The sequence below is a fragment of the Macaca fascicularis genome, chromosome 11, assembly GCF_037993035.2.
Source record: "Macaca fascicularis isolate 582-1 chromosome 11, T2T-MFA8v1.1".
In the NCBI taxonomy this organism is placed as follows: domain Eukaryota; kingdom Metazoa; phylum Chordata; class Mammalia; order Primates; family Cercopithecidae; genus Macaca; species Macaca fascicularis.
The window spans coordinates 120,723,064-120,729,063 of record NC_088385.1 but is presented as its reverse complement, the minus strand read 5'-3'; the positions used below and the strand labels follow the sequence as shown (position 1 = coordinate 120,729,063).

General features: G+C 46.5%; 1 pseudogene; it reads left to right on the top strand.

The window, feature by feature from the left end:
* The first annotated feature begins 5,126 nt into the window (after nucleotides 1-5,126).
* LOC102141575 (dynein light chain 1, cytoplasmic-like) lies at nucleotides 5,127-5,475 on the top strand (annotated as a pseudogene).
* Nucleotides 5,476-6,000: the final 525 nt, after the last annotated feature.

The window sequence follows — 6,000 nt, the reverse complement described above, 5'->3', positions numbered from 1 at the left end:
GCAAAGTAATCTTCAAACCATGAGTGAAAAGTAGCCCATGTATGAGAAATTCACGTTCCATTCTCTAAAGACTCAACCACCCCATTCCGGCATGGTTTTAGAATATTTATTATTCTTTTTTCTTTTACCTCTGATATGTATATTGGGTTCTTATATCTAAATACAAAAACAAGATGTCTTTTAAACTTTGTGCCCCAAACAGCCGTCTGTGCAGACGCTCCCTGCATTGACAAGACGGAGGGTGGAAATCAGTCACCGCATGTTCCCGCTGTTGACCTCCTAGAGATAAGTCCCTTCTGCCACCTCCGCCAGCGTCCCCACCCCCTCCCTCCTTCCCCCTATTCAGGGAAACGAGGTTTCGCTTTTCAGCCCCCTTTCTGGTTACATATGTACACGGCTGATAAAATATTCCTCTTCACCCCTTCTCCCCGTGGGACCCACCGTCTTACGGGAAAAGGGTTTGTATGACAGCGACCGCAACAGACGACGTGTCGCCTGGAAACCGCAGTGGGGGGCAGTGACTCTCTCTCCCCTCTCCTTTTTATTCAAATTCCCTCTCCTGGTTTTGATAACGGCATCATTGCTGGAGAGAAAAGGCTGGGGCTTCCCCCGTGGAACTCTGTCCGAGGCCCAGATGGTCACCCTCCTGTCCTTGAGTGAGAGGGAGAATACCACTGAGGTCCCGACCGTTTGCTCCCTGGCAACGGGCACCTGAGGCCACCCGGTGCTGCGAGGAGGTCGGTTCTGCCCTCCTGCAAAACAGGCAAGGTCTGTCTTCTGCACAGCAGGCTCAGTTGGTTCTACACGGAGCTCACTCTCCCTTCGTGGCCAGGATAGTTGGGGCCAGAGAATTTGGGTGGGGGAAATTTCCACAGAAGCAAACATAGCTGGCTGGATGGAGTCCAGCAATGGGAGAAGGAGGGGCTGGGCCCTGTGTATGGAGAGGAGGAGGTCTCGGCTGCTGAGATTGTCCAGGAAGGATGGAGATAAAGGAAGGTCTGCGAGGTTTGCCCCAAGGGTTCGGGGAGACTCTAGACAGTGCCTTTGCAGAGACAGATTTCTGCTTGTCTCTCCACCCACTTCGTTCTCTCATGTCTCCCTTCATGTGTAACTGATGTTCTCCAAATCCAGAATATTCCAGAAGCAGAAGATGGAGCAAAGGAAGATTCAGGGAGGTTGCAGGCCAGAGAGAGACTTCTTTCTCCAAGCTTCCTGACAACCTCCTTTGCCAAAAAGCAACACCTCTCTTTGTTCAGAGTTCACAGAAGCAGGGAATTTGCACTCAGCATTTTGAAAGCTGGGCGTCATCTCTGGAATTGCCATTTGCAAAGGTCTGTGATTGACCAGGCGTGGGGCTTGGCGCTGAGGGGCAGAGATGCAGGCCCTGTGGTGAAAGAGCTTAAAATGGCGTGTGGGGTTCAGAAGACAAGAATGAATTGAATGAACTCCATGTGGAAGGTGCAGAGGCTTCTGAAAGATCAGAACAAGGTGGGGTTCAGATATTAATGCTATGAGCACTTAATAAGATCCACTAGGTGCTGAGCACAAGAGTGGCAAAGATGAGAGACACAGTCCCTGGTCTTGGAGGGCTGAAGTGTACTGGGAATGATCTTGGCGTGCAGATGACCTCTTAAAAAGGGGGCATCCAGGTGGGAGGTTGCCACAGTGAAGGACCCACTTCACACATGCACTGAGACCCCTGTAGTTGGGTGGAACAGGGCTGTTTTCAAGCTAACCTATTTCAAACAAAGGTGCACATGTGCATTACATGTAAAATAGAGCCCGGTCCCTCCATATGGAGGCCCGATTTGCATGAGCTGGCAGCTAGCAACATGGAGTCCTTGTTGAAAGAAATGCATTTGGACCTAAAAATAACACGGCCACTGCAAATGACAAATTCCGTTATCTGTTCGGTGAGGCCGCCTGCCTTCAGCCTGGTACTCCTTAAGATGGAATAATGAAGCAAAAAGCTGGCAACAAAATTTGCCTCTACTTCTTTCCCACACCTCAATATTCCTCTGCTTTTTTCTTCTTATTTTATTGCCTTATTTTGGCGTGTGTGTGTGTGTGTTTCCATGTACATGCATTTTTCTCCTAACAAGTGTTGTGGTAACCACTTAAAGTTCTGGACTTATTTGGGCCATGGTCCCCACTTGACAATATATACCAACAGTTCGGCCGGGCGCGGTGGCTCAAGCCTGTAATCCCAGCACTTTGGGAGGCCGAGACGGGCGGATCACGAGGTCAGGAGATCGAGACCATCCTGGCTAACACGGTGAAACCCCGCCTCTACTAAAAAATACAAAAAAACTAGCCGGGCGAGGTGGCGGGCGCCTGTAGTCCCAGCTACTCGGGAGGCTGAGGCAGGAGAATGGCGTAAACCCGGGAGGCGGAGCTTGCAGTGAGCCGAGATCGCGCCACTGCACTCCAGCCTGGGTGACAGAGCCAGACTCCGTCTCAAAAAAAAAAAAAAAAAAAAAAAAAAAAAAAAAAAACAGTTCGGAGGCTATTGGAATTTTTCCCTCCTCCCTTTCACGTATTCACACATTCATTCAACAAACATTCATCAATATCTTTACAGTTTTTTGCACGTGGGCATACTATGGTAGGAGAGAAAGTTCTTCTGAGGTCTCCTGGGAAAACAGATAATAAGCCAGGAACAAAAACATTGGTCATTTCAGGCAGGGATGAGGGGTACAGAAAGGGCTGATTTCAGGTTGCAGTGGCCCGGGAAGGTCACCCTGAGGAGGTGACATTTCAGCCAAGACTTGAAGGCTAAGAAGATACCACCGATGTTTGCTGAGAATGCAGCTGGGGCCAGCAGTGCTTGGGTGGAGGGAAAAGAAAGTTCAAAGGTCCAGAAGCGGGGAGACTTTGTGTTTGAGGATGTAAAGTTGGCCCAGGTTTCCGGAACACAATCCATGTGTGGAATGAACTAGAGAGACATTCAGCCTCATAGAAGCAACTGTTCATTGAAACTGGAAGGTTAAATGACACAACAGTGAGGTGCAGGAGATGGGGTGAAAACAGGACGCGGCAGACACTGTGGGATAACCGGTTATTTCCAATCCCCTTCACCAGTGCTGCCTTCCACTTGATTTCTCAGCCCTGATGGCAGCTAGGGGTTGTCCAAGACAGAGTTCTAGCCATGTCCACCATGGTTAAAAATACAAAAATTAGCAGGGCATGGTGGTGCACATCTGTAGTCCCAGCTACTCTGGAAGCTGAGGCTTGAGAATCACTTGAACCTGGGAGGCAGAGGTTGCAGTGAGCCAAGATCGTGCCACTGCACTCCAGCCTGGGCAACAGAGCGAGACTCTGTCTCAAACAACAACAACCACCAAAAGAATCACAAAGACAAACAAGCTATTTAATCCACACCAGTCACCTCCCTCCAGACTCTTCATTATATAAGAAGAATGGCTCCCATCTGTTTAAGGCATAGTTGGCTTTTCTGTTACTTGCTCTCAAATGCATTCTTGAGTTGATCCATGGAGTAAGGGTTTGGGGCTATGGATGGGGTAATAACAATATGAGTGAGTCTGAATTCAAAAGTAGCAGCCTTAAGACTCTAAGATGGACACCATGCTTGAAATAGCCATCTCTGATGGTAAAATCAATCTATTACTTACTTAAATATCTCTACTTCAAGTTCCATATTTTGGGGGAAGGGCTAAGATGAAATGAATCAAGATAGGCATGAATCCTTATTTTATGTGTGACCCTCATTTCACCCAAAAGCAAGTTTGGTGGACAGATAGCACCATTGGAGAAAGACTGCTTCCAATCCCCTTCACCAGTGCTGCCTTCCACTTGACTTCTCAGCCCTGATGGCAGCTAGGGGGTGTCCAAGACAGAGTTCTAGCCAATCAGACATTGAGCCTGAATGGGGAAGGGCTGAAGATGATGGAAAATGAACAACAGTGGAAAGTAGAACATCTTTCCACATGAGCTCTGCTATCCCCTGGGCTTCCAGGATTTGAGGCATATTGTGACAATAAACTTTTTGTGGAATAGGAAAAAAAAGTTATGGGATGTGCAGATTCATTATACAATGTTAGAAAACAAACAAAAAAAAGAACGGTTATTTGCTTTTTGTGTTCCCTCAAGGCCCATGTAAATTCTTGTAAAGTAAAAGTCTGCAATGAAATATAAATCATACGGATGGCCACAAGTTCTAGATAGCATAGAGTTAACGTCTCAAAATCATGGAAGGCTGAGAGCACAAATGACATGGGATGAGATGAAACTGTGAGTCTTGTTTCTAAGAATCTGGCATCAGGGCAGTCCCCATCCTATCCACTTAATCTAATGCCAGCAAGTGTTAAGGTCCAGTTGGACCAAGAGAAACCATCATGCCCAAGGAGAAGGCATCCACTGTACAGTGTAAATGCTAAATATGCAGCTCCCTGCCTAAGTGTGTGGCATATTGACTTGTAACCAACTGATATAGTTTGGCTTTGTCCCCACCCGAATTTAATCTTGAATTTTAGTTCCCATAATCCCCATGTGTTGTGGGAGGGACCAGGTAGAGATAATTAAATCATGGGGGCCATTTCCCCTACCTGTTCTCATGATATTGAGTTACTTCTCACAAGATCTGATGGTTTTATAAGGGGTTTCCTCCTTCACTAGGCACTCACTCTTCTTCTCCCCACCGCCATGTGAGGAAGGACATGTTTGCTTCCCCTTCTGCCATGATTATAAGTTTGCTGAGGCCTTCCCAGCCAAACTGAACTGAGAGTCAATTAAACCTCTTTCCTTTGTAAATTACCCAGTCTCAGGTATGTCTTTATTAGCAGTGTGAGAATGGACTAATACACCAACAAACATTTGTTGAAGAAATACCTACCTACTCTGCACATACTGCCCCATGTGCTGGAATCATCTAAGACCATAGGGTTATCATAAAAGATGGATGTCAAGGTAGCTGTCTCAGAAATAATATAGAATATTCTGCATGCCACATTTGCCTCTAGGGAATGTGCTTCCGGTGGCATTTCAACCATGACATGGTTGTTCTGCACCTAGATACCTCCAGACATGGCTGAGCACGGTGGCTCATGCCTGTAATCACAGCACTTTGGGAGTCCGAGGTAGGAGGGTTGCTTGCTCCCTAGGTAACCATGTGCAACTGAAAGGCTTTGATAAAAAATGCTGACATCTTGGAAGAGATGCAATAGGAGTTGGTGGAGTGCACTACTTGGGCGCTAGAGAAATAGAATACACAGAAGGACATTCCAGCTCATATCAAGAAGGAATTTGACAAGAAGCCCAATCCCACGTGACTTGCATCGTGGGGAGGAACTTCAGGAGTTATGTGACACGTGAAACCAAATGCTTCATCTGCTTCCACCTTGGCCAAGTGACCACTCTTCTATTCAAATCTGGTTAAAAGCATGGACGGTGCCACACACCCAGTGATCCATCCAAAATCAAGGACTGCACCCTAAGTCCCAAAAACCAGAGACTGAAATTTTTAGCCTTGATCTTGGAACCTTCATTGTGTTTTACACAAGGCAGTCACTGAACTAGTTTGTTATGGTTATAAAACAATTAGCAAAACCACCTACATTTGTATTTCTTTTCTTTTCTTTTTTTTTTTTTTTTTTTTGAAAAAAACACACCCAGTCTGGTGCAGTGGCACGATCTCAGCTCTCTGCAATCTCTGCCTCCCTGGGTTCAAGTGATTCTCCTACTTCAGCCTCCTGAGTAGCTGGGATTACAGGCACATGCCATCATACTCAGCTAATTTTTGCATTTTTAGTGGAGACGGGGTTTCCCCATGTTGCCCAGGCTGGTCTCGAACTCCTGGCCTCAAGTGATTTGCCTGACTTGGGCTCCCAGAGTGCTGGGATTACAGGCGTGAGCACTGCACCTGGCCTTGTATTTATTTTCTATTCCATATCTCTGCCCCATGTTATTTTCTCTCAAAATCCATTCCTTTGAAAAATAAATATGTTGCAGATGTGGAAAAAAAAAAAAAGGAAAATTGGACTT